Source organism: Lithobates pipiens, unplaced genomic scaffold (assembly GCF_037356315.1).
Source record: "Lithobates pipiens isolate NorthernLeopardFrog02 unplaced genomic scaffold, aLitPip1_a1.2 Scaffold_19, whole genome shotgun sequence".
NCBI lineage: Eukaryota > Metazoa > Chordata > Amphibia > Anura > Ranidae > Lithobates > Lithobates pipiens.
In genome coordinates this window covers 389,320,961-389,344,047 of record NW_027507764.1, presented here as the reverse complement: position 1 = coordinate 389,344,047, position 23,087 = coordinate 389,320,961, and the positions used below count along the sequence as shown (strand labels likewise).

At 39.9% G+C, this 23,087-nt stretch overlaps 1 protein-coding gene across 2 annotated transcripts in view; it reads right to left on the bottom strand.

Annotated features, from left to right (window-relative positions):
• Positions 1-20,227: 20,227 nt before the first annotated feature.
• The window catches only part of NETO1 (neuropilin and tolloid like 1), a 270,444-nt gene continuing 267,584 nt past the window's right edge, over positions 20,228-23,087 (bottom strand). Inside the window, exon 11 of one of the 2 annotated variants that reach the window (XM_077492376.1) lies at positions 20,228-22,540. The gene's annotated coding sequence lies outside the window, so the exon portion shown is untranslated. Of the gene's footprint in view, positions 22,575-23,087 lie in introns of both variants that reach the window. The other variant, XM_077492375.1, reaches the window with a different exon arrangement.

Genomic DNA, 23,087 nt, shown 5'->3' with positions numbered 1-23,087 from the left:
AGCGGCTGTGGATCACATGAGAGGCTTGTCACGTGGAAGGCTGTGAAGGGGAAGGTTGCTATGCCGACTCTCCTGCTTACATGTTTCGCGCTCCTGCGCTTTGTCAAAGCTGGAGCGGCATACAGCAACCAGAAAGATAAAGGCATCGGGTAGTGTGTAGGGGCGGGGACTGTCGAAGTCTCTCAGGTTAACCCCTAATGTGTCACTAAGCCTCCTGCAGTTAAAACCTTATCAGACAGGGGTCTGTGTCAGTGAAAGAACTGTTAGAAAACATCTAATAGGAAATGTGGATTGAAACATATGGTAGACACAGTGGTGTAGTGGTTAGCACTCTCACCTAGCAGCAAGCAGGACGCTGGTTCGAATCCCAACCACGCCACCACCCGCCTGGAGCTTGTATGTTCTCCCTGTGCCTGTGTGGGTTTCCATGGGGATATTAAAGGATATAATTTCTGCTGCATCCATTTTTTGCCAAGTCCATAATGGGTTAACAGCCGCACATTGAGACCATCTACAGGACATTTATTTAAATAAACAAACATCCCACGAGATAGTCAAGCGCTCTTAAAGAGACCATTCATTTGTGCGCCAACTTTATATTGTTTTGTTTTACGTGATATACACACCGCCCCCTCTTCCTTGTCGTCTCACTCAGAAGAAAAACAACCTACCCCCTGCAGAACCATTTGAAGTAATTTCTTCAGTCCCTCCCCTTTTTCTAACCCAAACATACGGGCCGATAGTTTGTCTTGATCTCCAGCATCATAGACCTCATGGGACTCTAGACTCCAAACTCATAGAAATCTTCTTTTCGTCCGCCAAACACCCCCACGCACAGGTGACTCGTAAGGGAATCACCTGACCCCCACTGGGTTTAATTGTCGGCATAACCCGTTTTTAGCTGGCGACCCTAGTAGTTTAATTATCCCTCCCAGGGTGTTTCCTTTCCGTCCCCGATTGGATACTCTGTGGGTGGGAATCTACCTATCCGAAACCTTTCCTCCCCGCCCTCTATTTTCTGATCCATTTTGTACCTCCTCCTCCCCTTACCCCTTTTACCTACCCCTCCCTTACTTCCCCACTTATCTCAGATAAATACAACAGACAACCATTGGGGACAGATCGCTTCCTGGCTCTCCTACCACACTAACCACTTGCTTACCATGGCCTCCTCGAAAGCCACGTCAGCACCTAAATCTTTGAAACTAATCTCTCTGAACGCAAAAGGTTTGAACCTCCCCGAAAAAAGGACACGCATATTAACTAGTCTAAAGAGTATGCAAGCAGACGTGGTTTTCCTACAGGAGACTCACTTCAGCTGTCAGGCAACACCAAAACTCTCTAATCGACATTACCCGATCAGCTACCATGCAACTACGCCTAATTCAAAAACCAAAGGGGTGTCTATATTATTGTCCAAAAATTTACCTATACAGATCACAGACTCGTTGAAAGATACCCAGGGTAGATTTATTTTCCTGAAAGGAACATGGCAAGGTAGACCTATAACGCTGGCTAACATCTATAGCCCAAATTCAGCTCAAGTTACCTTTTTTCGGGAAACCATTGCCCAGCTTACCACATTTCAGTCTGGTTTAGTACTATTCGGTGGGGACTTTAATGTACCTTTAGCACCACTACTTGACACTTCGGCAGGTACTTCACATTTACCGTACAGGGCTCTTCGTCAAATAAAGCTATCCTTACAAACACTCATGTTACATGATACCTGGCGTACCCTACATCCCACAGACAAAGACTTCACTTTTTTCTCAGCCCCCCATAACCGATACTCTCGACTCGATTACATATTTCTTACCCAATCTGACCTCCCCCTTCTCTCTACAGCCGGTATTGAACCCATGACTATATCTGACCACCATCCAGTATCAATCACATTAACACTCCCCGAAGCTCATGAACGCACACATGTATGGACACTGAATCCACATATCTTAAAAGACTCAATTCATGCTAATGAAATAAACCAATGCTTGACAGAGTATTTTACAAACAACAACACTCCTGTGTCATCGCCCATGACACAGTGGGCTGCTCACAAATGTGTAGTGAGGGGTAAATTGATTTCCATTTCTGCCAAGATTGCAAAAGACAAAAAAGCGTATCTCTCGGATCTTTTTGATAAACTCAAAAAGTTGGAAAATGTTCATAAGCAAACCCTAGCTTCCCAAACTCTCTTAGAACTACAAGAGGTCCACACTTCCATCCAAACTGAATTAAACAAGAGGGTGAAGAGAACGTTTCTTCTCTCCAAAAAACAATTTTACGAATTTGGTAACAAGAGCGGCCATTTATTGGCCCGAGCCCTACAAACCCACAAATCTAAACTTACTGTTCATTGCTTACATTTCCATCAGGATCTAAGATCACTGGTAATAAGGACATTGCGAAGGAGTTTGAAAACTTCTACTCAAAATTATATAACTTGCATGGAGCTACCGACTCGACTAAATCTCAAACATCACGATTACAATTGATACAACAATTTCTGACACAACATTGTCCTAAGCTAAATAATGCTGACCTTATCAATGATTTAGACGGTCCCATCAGCCGACAAGAATGGGATGAAGCCCTTAAACAAACGAAAGTAGGCAAAAGTCCAGGGCCTGATGGGCTTCCGACGGTGTATTATAAGACCTTCTCGGACACCTTGAGAGATCCATTCATGAAAGCGTTTAATTCCCTGAACACACAGAACCATATCTTGCCTGAAATGTTAGAGGCCCATATAGTAGTAATACCCAAAGGTGACAAAGACCCTACACAAACCGCTAATTATAGACCAATCTCCCTACTTAATGTAGACGTTAAGATATTCTCCAAAATCCTTGCTAATAGGCTTCAAACAGTTCTCCCCTCGATTATAATATCAGATCAAGTAGGTTTTGTCCCAGGCAGGGAAGCCTGAGACAATACCATAAAATCAACATTCATCCCCTAATCACAACAACCAAATAAAAAAGCTTTTTTCTGCCCCTTGACGCGGAGAAGGCATTCGACAGGGTAGCATGGGACTATATGCACGCAGTCTTACGTTACATTGGCTTTGGACCGCGATTACTTAACTTTATTCAGTCCCTCTATCAGAATCCATCAGCAAAAATCAGAGTCAACCACACCCTGTCGGATGCCTTCTCCATCAGAAAAGGGACTAGAGAGGGTTGTTCCCTGTCCCCCGTCCTGTTTATATTGACACTTGAACCCCTGCTCAACAGCATCAGACAAAATCCTGATATTACAGGTGTTCAAACAGGTAGTAAGGTCAGCAAATTAGCTGCATACGTGGACGATATTCTACTGTTCCTTTCTGACCCGCATACCACTCTTCCAGTCCTTTTAAAAGAATTTGCCTTGATTTCCAACCTTAAAATTAACTTTGAAAAGTCATATGCACTTGTCTTCTCCCTTACACCGGAGTCGGTAGCTCAATGTAAAGATAACTTCCCTTTTCAATGGAACGATGGAGAAATAACTTACTTAGGCATTAAAATCACGAGCAACCTGGCTGACCTTTATACAAAAAACTACCCTGACATCCTCAAAAAAAATAAACATCGATCTAAAGCAATGGAATAAAATTTCCTTTTCATGGTTTGGTAGAGCTGCCATTATAAAAATGAACGTCTTACCACGCCTTCTCTATGTATTACAAACAATACCAATACGCCATCCCCCAGATATCCTTCAAGGACCTGCCTGAACACCCCCCGAGGCTTCTCTTTTGTACCGAACTATCACTTGCTTGCACAGCTCCACACTCAGCACTTACTTGATGCAACTGAATGGATTTAACCCCTTTGAATATTGCAGTACTAGAGCCTGAATATAATTGATCGGGATAGGTACCCCTGCTGCGGATTCCCCATACGCTTTTTTAAAACTCATTCAGGAGAGCCACGGAGGAATGATTGAGCGATTCAAAATTGAAAATACCCATGTCCCCTTCCCTTCTCCTCCCTTCCTCTCCCTACCCTCATTCCCCTTCTTTTTAACCTCCGCCCCAGTACCCCACCCCACCCCTCACCCCCTCCCCTTCTTTGATCTATGCATAAGGGTAATTTAAATGAAAATAATATCATTTACTACTACAACTAACGCCCTGTATAGGCGAAGTATTGCTGGGTTTCTAGGTTGATACTTGTTGGATTATCTAGATATATACCGTATTTGCCGGCGTATAAGACGACTGGGCGTATAAGACGACCCCCTATTTTTCAAGTGAAAACATAGGTTTTGGGCAATACTCGCGGTATAAGACTACCCCCCTTCTGAGGCAACACCATTTTAAAAAAACATTAGAACGATTAAAAAATACAAAGCAAGAATGCCAACTACTCATCCGCCATGCTGTGTTATGTCATAAAGTAAATCAAACAATAATAACACAAACAGAGATCTATTGAATGCCACAACTCTGGAAAGTAGAATTTTTTCACTAACCAAACCTATACCACTTTTGGGTTACTTTCTATGGGAATTGTCCACCAAAATGCATTTAATAACCCCTCTGTCATATGTCCCAGATTTACCTGTCCCTCTTGGGTGCCTGGGACTTCAAAGGAAAACAGCAGGATGTATAGTAGTAGGAGATCAGGTGAATGGATTTACCCAGGGAAGTATGGTGAGCGGTGTATTATTTTAATGAATACAACGCCTGCTTGGATTGGCAGAGGCTGTAGCATCACCAGCCATTGCCTCTCTCTCTCTCTCTCTCTCTCTCTCTCTCTCTCTCTCTCTCAAAGCCAATCCGAGCAGGCTACTCTATGTAGCCTGCTTGGATTTGCAGAGGTTGCTACTCCAATCCAAGCAGGCTCTGTATTCATTAATAGAATACATTGCTCGCCGGGATTGGCTCAACAGCGTATACTGTTTGTAGTTGAAGCCACATACAGTATTAGCAGACATTTGGGGGCTGACATCCATCGGGCAGCATTGTATACCTGTATACCCGGCGTATAAGACGACCCCCGATTTTTGGGCATTTTTTTTAAGTGTAAAAGGTAGTCTTATACGCCAGCAAATACAGTATTTCATACGAAACTCCAAATTAATGGAGACCTTGAACCGCAGACATAGTCCTTTCCTTTATTCCCCTCTTCTTCCCTGTTCATGTTATGGATGTTATGGATGTATGCCACCCTGACACATTAAGAGTTTATTTTCAATACATCCCTTGTTTAATATCAAGATACCAAGAGACCAATTCATACCGATCTTACTCCACACACTAGGTCTTTACCGTCTTAGGTAATTCCGTTTATTTGTTTATGTGAAACCTTACAGTAACCATAACATTCCTGTTGTTGTTTGTTAAATCTCTGTACCATTGAATATGACGTTGGTTTGTGTTAACAGATTGACATGTACATGAACATGTATGTTACCCTGATTATTTTAATAAAATCTTTGGAAAAAAATATATATATTCTTATCGTTAATGCAGAACCATCAAGTGGTTGTCTGGTTGGTTCCAAGTATATATATATATATATATATATATATTTTTTTTTTATATATATAATATATATATATATATATATATATATATATATATATATATATATATATATATAGCAATGGCCTCCCTGTGGAATCACAGTTTTTATGTCCATTTTCTCCTTTGGGCACTTGCATCTCCCCTGATTGCCTACAACTGTCTCAGGATGCAGATGTCTCAGAGTGCACTAATATGTCTCATTGCCAGCAGGAAGCTGGAATCAGAGTTCTGAATGCATTTTTTTAAATGAAACAGAAAATGAGCTGTCCAGAACACAGAAGTAAGCAATTTTAAAATAAAAATGATTATGCACATTGAGATTGTCATCAGTGTTAGGCATGATTTATGAAGGAATTCAATTTTGTAGTTCTTAAGGTGAAATTACTCTTTAACCACTTGCTTACTGAGCATGTAAACCCCCCCCCCCCCCCCCCCCCCCTCCTGCCCAGACCAATTTTCAGCTTTCAGCACTGATGCACTTTGAATGATGATTGCGTGGTCAAGCTACACTGTACCCAAATTAAATGTTTATCATTTTTTTCACACAAATAGATCACAGCTGGGATTTCAATTTTTTGCTAAACAAACAAAAAAACATGGAAAATTTTGAAAAAAAAACAAACAGGTAATTTTTCTCCTTCATTGATATGCACTGATGAGGCAGCACTGGTGGGCACTGATAGGCTACACTGATGGGCACTGATAGGCACAGTTAAGGTGGCACAGGCTGCTCGGGCACGCAAGGATGTCAATAGACGTACTTCCGGCAAAGCAGGTCCATGCTGTAGTCATCATTCGGCTATAGCGCGGATCTGAAGAAGTTAAGTTACAGTGTATACAATTTAAACATGGAAAACATCCATTTTTTTGTCTCCGGCAAAAATGTTGTTTTAACCTCTTGTTTGTCCTAAAATCAGAGTGCACTAATATGTCTTTCAGTGTACACTCTAATTTTAGGACAAACAAGAGGTTAAAACAACCTTTTTGGTGGAAGACAAAGAAACGGATGTTTTCCATGTTTTTTTTTTTTAACTTTAAATTCTCTTTATTTGTTTTTTTTGTTATATCATACAAAAACTTCATAATATAAAAAACAGAATATAAGCAAAACAGTAAACTTTGTTAATCAATAAACTTCAACACCTTCTGTTTTAATTTGTCCCTCATTCTATTACCCCCCCCCCTTCTTCTCCTGCCCCATCCCTCCCCCCTACCCCACCCCCCCAGCCCCTCCTCCCCTAGACTCCTTCTTTCGAGGTTGGTCATTACTGCTTCTAATCTAACTTTCAGTGTTACACTCCATAGTTTTTAAGTTACCTTATCCTTTATCTACCTTTTTCCTCTACTACTATTACTGGTCAGGTGGGTACCCTATTTCATTCAACCAAGGCCTCCATATTTTCTCAAACCCTCTAAGGTTTCCCCTACGTATGAATACAGTCTTCTCCTTCCAGACTAGATCATTAATAACCTTGATCCATTCACTCAAAAGAGGTGCTCTCTCGGACTGCCATTTCTGTGCTATCAATTTTCATGCTTGAAATAAACATTGTATAACTGCAAGTGTAGTGTTTTTCTGTTCCCCCGGCATTCTCCTGTATCCTAATATACAGGTTTTAGGGTCCAGGTCCAACTTAATCCCAAAAGTTTTATTTATAATTTCAACTATTCCTTTCCAGTACCGAAACAACTTTGGACACCTCCACATCATGTGTATGAGATCCCCAAAGCCTCGGCATCTAGGGCAATTGGCGTCCGTCCTCCTTCCGAACAAGAACAACCTCTTGGGGGTGAAATAAGCCCTGTATACCAACATCAAATGTGATACTCTTTGTGATGGAGAGACCGATATCAGTGGTCCAAGTTCCAATATTCTCCTCCACTGTTCCTCTGTGATTTCTCGTATGTCCTCTTCCCATTTTTTCTTTTGCTTAACTAAGCCAGATTCCATTTCGGGGCCTTTACATAATAATTCATATAGGGTAGATATAACTCCCCTAGATTTATCTATTTTAATTATCTCCTGGGACAAGGATATTTTGTCCCATTCAGGTATCTGTGGGCCAAACTGCGCTACCAGGGCATGCCGAAGCTGTAAATATCGATAAAATGTCTGCTGCGGTACATCATATTCCATTTTAGATCCATAAATGTTTTCAAGATTCTACCATCATATAATTGACTCAGCCTAGTCATGCCCTTCTTCTCCCATGTATCAATTTTCCCAATTAACAGTACTTCCTGCAGACGTATATTCTGACCATCCTGTACATCCCAACAACTTTTTTACCGTTCTCCATATTTTGCTCATCATGTTTATTATGGGGTCCTTGCGCTGAAAAGAACTTGCCTCCAGTGGTATTATGTGGAGCTCCTATCAGAATTGCTCTACCATTTGAATAACCCTCCCCCTCCTGATCACTACCCACCAGGTGCTGCAGCTGCGCTTCTAAATAGTAATTCCTAGGGCTGGGTATGGCCAATCCCCCCCTATCCGTTGGCTGTTGGAATACCTGGAGTCGGATCCTCGTCTGTCCCTTTTTCCAAATTAGCTCCCAAAAGAGAGTTTCAAACTTTTTAAACCATTTTTTACCTATCCAAACTGGGGCGTTATGCAGGACGTATAACAGTTGTGGCAACAATATAATCTTTATCAGGCTACATCGGCCTGCTACTGACAAGGGAAGCCGACTCCAGGCATCAGAACTTCGCTTAAATTTGCCCAATAACGGAGCTATATTTTTATCAGCATACTGCTCTAAATCTGTTGTTAGATATATGCCAAGGTATTTCATTGCATCTACCACTTCTAATTGCAGTATCCCCATCGCAATCGCAGCGCCTGGGGTATCTACTTGGAGCAGCTCTGACTTCCCCCAGTTTATTATCAAACCTGTAAATCCTCCAAAGTCTTCTACTAATTTAATTGCCTTCTCAAGAGATTGACCAATGTCCCCTAAAAAGAGGAGAACATCATCCGCATATAATGCGATTCTCTCCTCCCTGCCCTCTTCCCTTTGAAACCCAGTTATTTTAGATTTTGACCTAATGGCGATCGCCAATGGCTCCATTGCATTGCAATTGCAAAGAGCAACGGGGGAAAGTGGGCACCCCTGCCTTGTCCCTCTGCTCATTTCTATTCTTTCAGATTGTTCTTTGTTTATTCTTACTTTCGCGCTGGGGGCGCTATACATCATTTTAATCCATCTGATGAACGTGGGACCGAATCCACACCCCTCCAGGACACGCCATAAATACTCCCACTCTAGACTATCAAAAGCTTTGGTCATGTCCAGAGACAGGATGGCCCTCGAGCCCACATTCACCGGTGGCGTTTGAATATTTAGAAATGCCCTTCTTATATTCATACTGGTTGATCATCCCACAATAAATCCTGTCTGGTCCAGATGTGTAAGCCTATTAATAACCTTATTTAACCTATTTGACAACACCTTAGCCAGTATTTTAACATCAGAACATAATCGTGTGAGTGATATCGGCCTATACGAGGCTACCTCTTGAGGGTCTTTTCCTTCTTTAGGTATCACAATAATAATCGCCTCCATCATGGATGCAGACAATCTCCTCTCAGATTTTGACCCTCTCAAGGTCCTGAGCAGCTCTGGGAGTAAGATTTTACTATATTTCTTATATATCTCCACCGGGAGGCCATCTGGCCCTGGAGACTTTTGGTTAGCTATTCCGCTCACCGCCTGCTGTAACTCACTCAGAGTTATGGGGGCTTCCAAATCCTCCCTCTCCTTTTGAGTGAGGGCTGGGAGTTCCACTTTCTCCAAGAATGCACCCATATCTTCTTCCTTTCTCTGACTTCAAGCACTATATAGTTCCCTATAGAAGGCCCTAAAGGTTTCTACAATCTCCTTCCCACTTGTGGAAACTGTCCCATTCATGGACTTATTATTGGAATTATAGATGAGGGGGAATTCGTTTTCACTAACTGAGCCAGCATTCTCCCCACGCTCTCTCCTTCCCCAAAATGGCATTGCTTCTGGAATAACCGCTTATTTTCTTCCCTTTTAATAATTACCGATCTATACCCCTGCTGTTTATTTAACCATATCACTTGTTTCTCTCAAGGGTCCTTAACATAATTATCCTCTGCCTCTATTACTTCCTTCCTGATTCTTTCCTCCCAACTCCTAGATTTCTGTTTAGTTTTAGCCACCTGGTGGATCAGAATGCCTTTGATATACACTTTTAATGTATCCCATGTTATATTAGTTGGGGCAGTGTCTGTATTAAACACTAACAACTCTTTTAATCTTTTTGGGATTTCTTCTACATCCTTCATTAATTCAAACCAGAATGGGCTTATTCTCCATCCCCCCAGTGTTTTTTTTTTTCCTGTACTCACTGCTATTTTCAAAAGTGAATGGTCCGATATCCCTCTAGGCAAATACTCTATATTCCTTACACTTTGCAATGCTTCCTCGTTACCCAGGGCCAAATCTATTCTGGAGAGTGTTGAGTGCGAACTTGAAAAACAAGATTATTGCTTAACATTCACATTCCTCACTCTCCACATATCCAACAATCCTACTTCCTTCAAGAAGTGACTTAAGCTTGTTGACCCTGTCTCCCCCAATTGGGATTTAATGGGGAATCTATCAACCTATCTATCAAGCACTTCATTAAAATCCCCCAGTATTATAACCGGTATATCCTCCTTATCTGCCATAAAGTCCATGAGTCTATATACCACCTCCATCTTAAACGGGGGCGGTATATAGACACACACCAAAACATAGGGTTTATCCTCCAGAACACAGTATAAAAAGACATAACGACACAGTTCATCAATACTGGCCTGTCTGCAGAAGAACCTCACCCCTGTTCCTATCATCACACTCACTCCTCTCGAGTAGGATGTGTGAGTGGAATGGTACTGATTTTGGTACCTCCTGCTTTTGAGTTGGGGTATAGTTAATTTTGTTAAATGTGTCTCCTGCAGACAGGCCAGTCCAATCCCATGCCTCTCCAGCATAGAGAAAACTGTTGCTCGTTTAATCGGGCTTCCCAAGCCTCTTATATTCCAAGAGGTGACATTGAGTATTTTATCTTGCATTATTCAACATAAGGTGACTATGGAGCAAAAAAGGGGGTGAAAATACAAGTTTTGTGAAGGAGATCCTGTAATATCTCATTCTACCCGTGCTCCATCCACTTCCTCCTAAATTACAAAATCCCCACAAGTGTATCACCTTTATAATAATAACTTCCAATTGAACTACTATTTGTGTGCCAACTGTGCAGTATTCAACCTTAAACCTCTTATAATCCTCTATATTCAAAATGTCTTGACCCCTCCCACCCACTCTCCCTTCCCACCCGCTCCTTCCATCCCCCTCCCTCCCTACCCCCCCCAGCCCACCACCTATCTAGGCATTCCCCTAGGGGGGCACACGTGGCCTTCTCACACTCCTCCCTTCCGTCCTTCCCTTCCTTCACTTCCCCACTCTCATAACACTCTTCCTCCGACAGGGAAGGGACATAAATCAAAAGTGATAAAAAACAAGTAAGAAAGAAAAAAAAAACCTTTACCCCTATCTCCCCTTCTATCATTGTTTCATACCTCATTTAAATCTCCCTCAACTCTCTCCCCGTGTTCCAAAAAGTTCAAAAATAGAAAAACCCCTTTCCCCCCCCTCCCCTCCACTTGTCTCCCTTTCTACCCCCTTAATGCATTTGTAGTAACCCCTTGTTAGCTTCCAACCATGATGTTACATCACCCGGGGAGTCAAACTGCGTTCCACCCAGTGTTGCTATTCGCAAACGCGCTGGGTATAAGAAAGCATATGTGATCCTATATGACCGTAAAGTACGTTTAAGCTCTAAAAATTCAGCTCTACACCTCTGCAGTTCCAGTGAGTAGTCTGGGTAAAAAGAAATCTTCACGCCATCATACATAACATTTCCCAAATCTCTTTCCTTCCGCATCAGCATCACTTTGTCATTGTAATTAAAAAATTTCAAGATCATTTGTCTAGGGCGGCCCCCAGGGGGTGGGGCTTTAAAAGGAACTCGATGGGCCCGTTCTATTGAGAAAAAATATGAAAATTTTTCTCTACCGAACAGTTCTATAAACCATGACTCTAAGAATTTTATAGGATCAGTCTATTTCATCCATTCTGGTGGTTTGGCTAGCTAGTTGTTTTCTCATACTATTAACTTCTTGTTGTACTGGGTGTAGATCATCTTCCATTTGACTTATTCTTGTTTCTAGTACTGCTGTTCTTTCTGTTGCTTTCTGCATGTCCTGTCTGATCAGTAGTAACTCCTCCTTCATACTTTTAAACTGACCACATAGCTCTCCCAACGAGGTTTTACATGCATTAACAGCTTGAAGGACCTCTCTTAATGTTGGATCCTCCTCAACAGGGGGGGTTGCCCTTAACAATAGTTTCAGTCTCACCATGGGTTACCCCTTGGCGTTTGCTAACGTTCTTTGAACCTGGTGCTCCTGCAGTATTTGAGCCTATATGGCCTTGACTTTTTCTGTCCACTGAACCCCCCTGCTGTGGTTTCAATTGTATAGGTTGGGCCGGTAGTACCGTCTGCTCTCCCTTTATTGGAGACTGACCCGGTGTACGAATATACCGTTCTAGTTTTGCTGCAGCTGCTTGTGCTACGTGGGCGTTCTTTTCTTTTGAGGAGTGGAGATGTTGTGTCCCTTCACTCTCCAATAATGCCTGCTCCTCTCCTCGCCACCTTGACATCTTTGCTCAGGATTACTGCTGGAGTGGTGGAGGCCTGATCAACAAAGTAGCACAGCCACAAAGGAAAAAAATAGAAAAATAGTAGCCCAGGATACCTTAGAGTAATGGAATAGAAATAGATACTTCTTTAAGACAGCTAAAACAACAAAAGAGGGGAGGGGGAAGGGGCGGCCATAAAGGAGGGGGGGGGGGGGGGAGCCTGTGTGCTGGGTTAACTGAATAAATATAAGTCCTGTTAAAAATTTCCTTCCATGATTTCGTGGTTCAGGGCCAGTGTCTTATTGTGAGCAGATTATACAGCACTTACACCATTTTTGTAAAAAGTATAAACTTTTAAGCGACTGTCATTTCAACGTCCTTTTACAAATGTTCACACAGTCCCTGTACTTTCCTGTCAGGATTATCAGATGTTAACCAGCCTAAGGTGTTTAGATGTTATCAAATATCAACCAGCCTAGGATATCCTTTCAAAAGTTTCCTTGATACACGGCTTTGATTCCACTTAAACTACATGGATCTTCTTACCAAAAAGCACCCGAGTTCAGGGTGGGAGGCATAGGTAACGCTTACTTCGTTGATTTTAGAAGAAATAACAAGGGACACGAGAAAGGGGGTGACAGGATTCAAAAACTAAAACAAAGCAAGGTATGGTGGATTAACCAATTGAAAACATTGCATCCCCATGGCTTGAATAGAGACTATGATCTCTATTTGTAAATACTCTTTACTTTGGACATAGAAATTGACTATATATTATACACAAGTTTATGCTCTTCTTTTATGATATGAATAATGAACAGGATCTGAGTTGATGGAACAGTGAAGGCTTGTATCCTTGGGGCAGAATAATAATGGAACTATTAGTACATGATACCTTGAGGTATTGTTTGATCCACTTGACGTCAGGTCCTGGCTTGTCGGTGTTCAGAACAGTGAATCTGCTCTATTGTTTACGTCTTCTATCAATACTCGTTTGAGTAAATATTTTGCTGTTTTATACTTCAATAAAGCTTTACCAGTGGTAATGCACTAGGTCGGTGCGCCCTCCTTCTTTCCTTTTTTTCTCTAGTGTATGCATACCCATTATTCTGAGGAGGGCTGCAAGACGGCAGGCATTACTGTATGAAGCTGGTTACATCACGTATTGAGGAACTAGACACCCAAGCGCAGGAGAGATTTCTATTGTATAAGTGGGTGGATTCCTCTGACACAGTGGCCAAAAACCTGTAAATAGATCAAGGGTAGATTCTAATATGTTAGCTACATGGGAACAGTCGGGCACTAGGGTACTCTGTATGGGTCATGAGGTCCTATTCTAGCATTGGTTTGATATAAGGTGTTAAAAAATCCTGGACTCAAACGTGGATGGGGGGTGGGGGGGGGGGGGGGTAGGGGGGGCTTCACTCTGGTAAGGTTCTTGAGTTTGTTTATTTTCCTCTGATATATTTGTGTGATTTCCTTTTTTTCTTTTTCTTTGTGTTTAGTGGGTATTTGCCCACTTCTTTTTTTTTTCTTTTCAAATATTTTATTGAATATAATGCAATAAAAAGAGTCATACAATAGATTTATAGTTAAGTAGAAGGTATAAAAGTGTGAAATGAGGCTTCTCAGTATATTAACAGGAGGTGAATACTATAATAACAGTCATGTAATTTGGGATATATTAGTTTAACACATTTTAGCTAAAGATAAACATGTATAAAGTTTTTGCCCACTTCTTTTAAACATATACGTATTTTATCAGTTATATGCAAATAAGATAACGTGGGAAATTTATTTGGTTCAGGAGTCTTGATTCTATATTTTTTCAATGTAATTGTTTTTTTTAAAGTATACTTGACGTGTATTTACAATTAGGTCAATTTTCATATGTTTATTGTATAATTATTTGCATGTGACAATAACATTTTTAACCACCTCAGTGCTGGGCACTTTCACCCCCTTCCTGCTCAGGCCAATTTTCAGCTTTCAGCTCTGTCACATTTTGAATCAGAATTATAGTTATGCAGCACTGTACCCATATGAAATTTGTATCATTTATTTTTCACACAAATGGAGCTTTCTTTTGGTGGTATTTAATCACCACTGTATTTTTTTACTACAAATAAAAAAAAGATTTTTCAGAAAAAAATCGTTTTTCTTAGTTTCTGCTATAAAATTTTGCAAATAGGTAATTTTTCTTCATAAATTTTGACCGTAATTTATACTTCTCCATTTCTTTACCTTCCTCCGGAGGCACAGAAGAACCCATTCCATCAGCCACAGATGAGCATGCATACTCACCAACTTATCTGGGTCTGCTGGGGGCTGTTGTTCATTGCAAATCCCTGTAATTTGGTAAAAGAATGCATCCATGAGCTGAGGATCATCACACATGCTCTGTGACCTCTGTTAGTCTGGTAAGCAGCTAACCTTATCATTTTTGTGCACTTTTCAGCACCTGAGAGAGACTGCTCATAACTCTTTATACCTATCAAAAAAACCTGTATAGTATCCATGTAACATGCCAGTATAGGCAATATGTAATATGTGTAGTAAAAGATTGGCATACAATACCCACTCCGCGATGCTGTTATATCCATTGAATTTTCCCGGGAAGGTGATGTGCCCACTAATGTGGTCTCATACTTAGAGTCCCATAGACAGCAGTATATATCTATTTGGAGCTCAAAAGCGCACAGTATGTCCGCTTCTGTATAGTCCATTGGCCATGTTAGGCTCCCCGTGTTAGATGTTACAGTCTCTCCAATTCATCAGCCCGCTATCTCATCGCAAGCTTGCTTCCAGGATCCGGCAGAAAGCGGCGTCACGTGACGCATGTGACGTTGATGCGCTTCGCAAAAGAAGTTGCGTAGCTTCGTCTGGACGTATGGGCAGGCCTTGCGTTGTTCCTTGTTCTGGCATACCCCCACGGAAGGTACCCACCCCTTATTAATTTATTAAAGGAACATTGTGTTCAACATGTATTATCTATCTACAAGTTTTCCTATGTGTCTATTGTATAGGTGCAGCAGGGGAGAAGGAAAGACAGAAAGGAAAAAATAAAATAAAATAAAAGTAGCTGCTATAACATGACACAGGCATTAGGACATGAACCCCCACATGCATGTATCGATGTATACACATGCATGTATTCAATCACACCGAAGACAGAAAACAAAAAGCAAAATACACTAGACCCAAAACAAAAACGAAAACGACCACAAAGACAGAGACCAAAGCAAAAACACAGATACGGATACAAATCCTATACTGTATCTTTACAGGATGTGTTTAAATAACACATCCTGGGTCTATCTGAATATTACTAGTTGGGGGGCAGAATCGATGTCTATGTATAATGAAATTCTGACTTTGTGGTAATAATCTACTAAAACCTATGACAGGAGAAACGGTGACTACCATGAAATCTAATCTAACCACACAAGGGCCCATCAGAATGATTACACAATTTGGTGTCCAATGGGACACAGTCAGAGAGATACTTGAAGAACATTGGGGTATACTGACTAGTACCCCGGGTTTAGCCAAAATGGTAGGCCCCTCACCTAATATGGTAGCTAGGAGAGCTAGGAATTTAGGCGACCTACTAATAAGATCCAAGTTTATAAAGGAGGGGGATACAATGTGGTTGTTGAAATTCCCAAGGAGCAGGGGCATGTTTTCATATGGGCACTGTCAGATATGCCCATACGTGGATAGAACAGACACATTTAGGGATGCATGAGGGGAAAGAGAATTTGAAATCAGGGACTTCAACTGCGCCTCCTCTAAAGTGGTCTACATGATAACATGCTCCTGTAGAAAAATGTATGTTGGTAAGACTAAGTGTACCCTAAGAGTTAGGATAGGGGAGCACATGCGTGAGATAAAAGCAAAGATCCTGAAAAACCCCTAGCCAAACATTTTATTCAATACCATGATGGCAAACTGGAGGGTATGACAGTAAAAGGCATCTATATGCTGAAACCAAGACGAGGAGACTTTAATCGCATATTGTTGCAAAAAGAAAAATGGTGGATTTACCATTTAAAATGTTTGAGCCCATTAGGTATGAACACAGAATTAAATCTTCAAGTCTTTCTGGAAACCTAGCAAAGTATTAAATATCAATGGGGACTATTATTTGTTCATTTGAATTATTACCACAAAGTCAGAATTTCATTATACATAGACATCGATTCTGCTCCCCCACTAGTGATATTCAGATAGACCCAAGATGTGTTATTTAAACACATCCTGTAAAGATACATGCATGTGGGGCTTCATGTCCTAATGCCTGTGTCATGTTATAGCAGCTACTTTTCTTTTCTTTTTTTCCTTTCTGTCTTTCCTTCCCCCCTGCTGCACCTATACAGTAGACACATAGGAAAACTTGTAGATAGACAATAAATGTTGAACACAATGTTAAACATTGTTAATAAATTAATAAGGGGCGGGTACCTTCCGTGGCGGTATGCCATAACAAGGAACAACGCAAGGCCTGTCCATACGTCCAGATGAAGCTACGCAACTTCTTTTGCAAAATGCGCTGATGTCACATGCTTCACGCGACGCTGCTTACTGCCGGATCCCAGAAGCAAGCCTGCAATGAGATAGTGGGCTGATTGGAGAAGCTGTAACATCTAACATGGGGAGCCTAACATGGCCAACGGACTATACAGAAGCGGACATACTTTGCGCTTTTGAGCGCCAAATAGATCTATACTGCTGTCTATGGGACTCTAAGTATGAGACACTATTAATACTGAAGTACCTATTTATATGTGACCACAACACTGGACTCTCACATACCCATATACTTCCTCTATATACCTATTGTGAACTACCATCAACATATACATTATGGCCATCAATGACATATAGTTGCCAATACATGTGGGAATTAAACTAGCAAGTGTATATAGGATCTGTGGTTATTGTAGCCGGCTCATTTTTCCCCCTTCTCTTCCCCTCTATCTCTTTCTGTACTTGCCAGGCTCAAGTCTTCCGGGGACCTCTGTGCGGATGCCCCCGCCTATTTAGGATATTTATGCCTTTACACTAGTATGTCATTTTGACGTGGAGGGGACACCCGCACAAAGACTCTCAGCGTCCGGACGTTCTGTTTTATGTTGTATGTATAGTGTTTTATGTGATGCTGTCTTTTATGTCGTTATATTCAGAGACAATATGACACTGGTATCTCTGGAGGTTATTTAGTTGTAGGTGTTAACAATTTTACCTTCCATGATTGGAATAGTGTGTGTATTTTTCAAATTATAAATACATTTTTCTACTACTTATCTTCACATTGTATGCTGTGACACTCATTTGGTTGTCCGGGTCCTGCCAGTCTAGACAGGAACAAACAAAGTTTTTTTGATAGGCATATAGCATATTTGACCAGAGTGACACTGCCTGCATTGGGTTAATGATGTTTTGAAGAGATTTTCATATAATATTTATGCTCTTTTTATTGAATTTTTTTTGGAATCATAACTCTTTACCCCTTTGGTGTTTTTTTTTTTTAATTCAGATCATATACATATTGTATTTTCATTTTTTGTTGTGTATTCACCGGCATCAGATATTTTGTATATCTTCATGTGTTATAGGTCATTCCAATCTTGATCACACACTTGTTTCTAATTGTTTTAATTTTTATACATTGTGTTTTCATTAGGTAATTACACATTGTGTATGTTTACACCCCCTTTCTTTTTTTACACAGGCTAATATTTTATTATTATTCTGTAGTGTTCACTGTGGGTTTTCACTACTTTTTATAGAGCCAGCGCACCTTCACAACATCAATTAGTTGGTTATAAGTTTAGAGTTACACAGGAGGTCTGGTGTTAGAATTATTGCTCTCGTTCTGACATTCACACCTATACCTCACATGTGTGGTGTGATCGACCTTTGCGTATGTGTACGGGACCAATGTGTGTGTGTGCGTTCACCTTTGCACGTGGGCGGGGGGGGGGGGGCGCAGACGCTTTACATTTTTTATTTATTTATTGGTGGGACACTGGTACACTAACAGATGTTTTGTGCACTTGTACACTAAGACACATCATCCAGTGGACACTGACAGATGTTGATGTCACAATGGAGCACTATTGCACTATAGTAGATGTTTTGTACACTGGTACAGATGTTCATGGGGCACTGTGACAGATGTTTTGTGCTCTGCTACAGATGTGATGGGACACTGTGACAGATGCTCGTTTGACAGGCACAGTGGTGCTTGATGTACTATGTGTGGGGGTGGCTGCAGTCTGTGTGATCTATGTGTGTAAAATCATCCTTACACACAGAGCTGTCACAGAGGCTGCAGCTTCCTTCCCAGAGTTTTGAGCACTAAGAGAAGGGGGTGAAGCCATGGCCAGCAGCTCACCTATCTCTTAGTTCCCAGATGTGGTCCACGATGCAGGTCAGGTATAGAGGAGGAATCTACTCCTCCACTCTGAATTCTGAGACCTCTGCATACACTCCGCTGGTTGCTAGATGCCAGTAATTTGACAGCCATGGACTGCGGGCAGCGGCAGGGTCACCTAGAACAGGGAATTTACTGATGCATGGCAACACTTTTGGGCCCCTCAGGAGGCTCATGCCCCCTACATGTGTATGGGCTGTTCACATCTGATGGCGGCCCTGCTGCCTTTTGTGCATTGAGAGCAACTCATATTTTCTACAGTATGTCTCTGTGGACTATCTTATTGTTTTAGTATGTATTTGTCTTATACTGCTGCTCCCAGTTAACCGCTGGTATTCTTGCTGACCACAGGTATTAGAAGGAATATGCCACGCACCAGGACCTGTGGGTAACAAAGTACAATTGAATGTGTGCTGGTACTTTATCTGGAAGGGGGCTGTAACAGGAGGATAAGCGTATCCAAACATAAAACAAGTGGAAACTATATAATTACAAACTCATGCTGTGGAAATATACACATTATTTATATTATTAAATAGTAATAATAGTAATATTAAATGAAATCATTCAACTCACCATAATGCAGAATCATTGGGAGCCCTGAGCGTGTCACTAGCCACGTCGCCTGCCACCAGATGCCATCAGGTGCCCCCCAGCGAGCCCCTCCTTACATGCAGCCTGTGTCACATCAAATGCAGCTTTTGTCATATAAAATGCAGCCTGTGTCCCTGTGTCCAGCCTATGTCACATGAAATGCAGTCAGCCGGTGTATCATGAAATGCAGCCAGCCTGTGTCCCTGTGTGCAGCCTGTGACCCATGAAATGCAGCCAGCCTGTGTCCCTGTATGCAGCCTGCGTCACATGAAATGCAGCCAGCCTGTGTCCAGCCTGTGTCCCATGAAATGCAGCCAGCCTATGTCCCTGTGTCCAGCCTATATCCCATGAAATGCAGCCAGCCTGTGTCCCTGTGTCCAGCCTGTGTCCCTGTGTCCAGCCTGTGTACTCACCTTGCTGTGGTGTCCTCTCCTGCGATGTCTCCTTCCACTGGCAGCAGTGATTCTGCTCCTCTTATTTCCTGTTTCCTCTCTCCCGGGTGCAATGGTAGAAAGAAAACAGGAAGTGACATCAAACTCAGATATCAATAAAAACCCCTGGCCGTAGTAATAGATACTACAAGTGCTGGGCGGAAGCTACTCGGTGCTTCAGAAAGCACCGCAAGGTGGGATAAAAGCATGCAAATGAAGCGCCACGTCTGCAAATCCTTCTGGCCTTTAAGTGGTTAATAATGGTAAAGAAAAAAAAAACACATGTACTAATCAAGCAATGTTTTCTGAATTGACAGAAACTAAAGTGTAAATCTAAGTACATCTGAGCCTTTTTGTTCCTTCTTGGATATCTCTTTATTGGAAAATGTAAACTGTGGATTATACATTCCGGCCTTATACTGTATATTAATGAATTTCACCAACCAAATATTTTGATACTTATATCTTACAGTATATGGTGTAATGACCTGTTAACCTTAATCTTAAAGGATCAATCTCCAAAGAATGAAAAAAAATAAGATATTTTTATTTTATGCATCATGGATACAGATTCATTTTATTTGCCAACTAATGTGTATAACCATTCCTTTTTACTGATGCAATTGTTTATTATTAAAACAGTGTTAGGTAGATAACAGTAAATTATTTAGATAGTACACTTTAAGTTGCATTGGAATCCATATATGGAAATAATAAAGTAAAAACTCTATAAAATATATTTTTCATGAGAAATTAGTTATATCATGACTTCTTAAAAATACAAGCAACTTTATTTATTAAATATACTTGTATACTGATGCTACTCAGCAATATCATTATTTATATTTAGGCTGCATGCACACTGGGCTTTTTAAAAAAAAACTCCAGTTCCCCTGGCAGAAAAAAAACAAAACGCTCATATAGAGCATTTTAGTAGAGTTTAGGTGAATTTAGGAGAATTTTGCATTTTTTCTGCCACCAAGCTCCAATTAGAAACACAAAGGTTTTTTTTTTCCTGCTTCTAAACATTGAGCTTAAAATATGCCTGTAATCATCCTAATGTGCATGGACACATAAGATAACGTTGAGCTGCTTCTACAGGCAAAACACAAAACTCCTGTAGTAGCAGCGATTTTTAAGCCAGTGTGCATGAAACCTTAATATTTAAGGATTTCACAAGACAAAGTTTGAATGCAGCCCATAACAGATTGCATAGTTGCCAGTTAAAAACCATACACAGTGATGTCTCTCTGATTATGCTTTAAAAAAAAATGAAATGCTAGAATAATTAACATAAGCATCATAGACATCATGAGCATAACCATGCTAGATCTAGCCCAGTGGAAAGGGGTTATCATTACTCATGCTGCATAAGAATGTTATAACTGCAAGCCTGTGCACACTGGAAATGAATAGGTCCTGTGATCCCAATCAATGGTACAGCAGGGAGTTAGGGCAGCCCAAGTCTTAAACAGTTCCAATCCAATATAAGTAAAATTACTTTGGAAACATATAGTATAGTAATATCAATATTTTAGAATTACTAAGTGGAATAATAATTATAATCTATGTTACTATTTTATCAATTATTTTAGTGTTAAGGGATTAAAGTTATTGAGACGAGCAGCAGTATATTTTTGAAGTATATTTTAATAGATGTTATGAGATACAATATATTTATTAGTTTACTTAAAAAAATAACATACAAATCAAAATTATTTTTTTACTTCATTCAAGTTCTTAACACAGATCCATGGGAAATTTCTTCTTGAAAAATATGCTTACATTTCCATCACTTTACATGAAAATAAACTAAAAATTGAATAATCGTATATATTACTTCCTGGCTTGCAAGCCTTATCTATTTGATGTCGATATTAAATTATTGGGTACACAAGAATTCCAACAAATTCTTCAACTTGTTTTTCAGTTTAATATATTTGTTAATTTTGTAAATAGAAACATTATGATTTATTTCTAGGAAATTCTATACATTGGTTGATGTACTAATATATCAAAAAGTACCATTTGCAAGCAATTAAAAAGGGAGTTAAATGATTAATAATATTAAATTATAGTGCATGCCTATTGTATAGTTTTAATAAGAAACATTAACTTACCTAGATTTAGAATTTCTAGAGTGAAAATAATTTCCACAAATTATAACTACCCAAGTAATCTGTATACAGAATGCCAATTTTTTGACTTAACAGATGCCAGAAAAGTAATAAAGCAAAAAGAGCATCAATGACTAAAATAAATGAACATAAATGAAGACAGAAGATAAATATCTTATTGCCATTCAGAAAAAAAAAATGAAATATTCTTATTTGTGTGAAGTTTTTTATTATTCCAATTGTAGGTGGCTTTTGTACTATTCATTTTATTTAAATAATTTGTTTTAAAAACCATGAATATTTATTTCAAGGAATTAGTAAGATGAAAATTACATACAAATTAATAAAGTTTATTAAGAGAAATCATATTTTGCTTCACATCAGTTTTGTTTAATAAAACATAAAATTAAATTTCAGCTCATTAAAGAAAGATACCAAATAATGCTGGGGTATCTGCAATCAGTAACTAGATTCTTCTTCAAGTATCCAGTAAATTTCAAAATGTATTTAAAAACTAAGGAGCACTTGGTGGCCAGCAACCAAATTACAACAAATGTCATTGAGTAGCAGAATCTTCATATTGAGGGTAGGAGTGTCTGAAAGTCCTATTATGTGTAACAAGGCAGTGGAATGAGATTAGAACAGAGTCCACTCTCTGAAGATGGATGTGATAACTTTCTAAAGAGCATACTTTGTCTCCTAGAGTACCAAAAAGTTCTTCTCTGAAAGCAAAACATATAATTAAAACACTTCTCCCTAAAAAGCAAAAACAAAAATATTCATGTTAACACATACTAATTGCTATTCTGCAGAAATACCGTACAATCACAATATTTACATAAAGCATGCAGGCAGTGAAAAATGATGAAGCCTTATCAATAATGTGGTAAACTAAATTGACAACATTTTGTTTTTTTTGTTTTTTTTTATATCTCAGCATATATAAACCATGAAGGCAGTCTAAAATGTGTTTAAGAAAGATAGCTACAATTACAATTGTCACTGTTTATCACAAGTGCATGCAAAAACATTATTTAATGTTAATAAAATGATGTCTTTTTTAATCTATGAAAATCCTAACAACCCTTGCCAAACAAAAATATGTTTTATTTATTTTTTAAATATTAAATACATTTTATGTATCAAGCATGCAAAAAAATTTCATATTAATGTCTGATTAGTAGAAGCAATGAAAGAATGCACAAACATAAAAAAGGATGTCACACATGCCATCAAAAAAATGATAATTCAGAACTTATGTGTGACAAT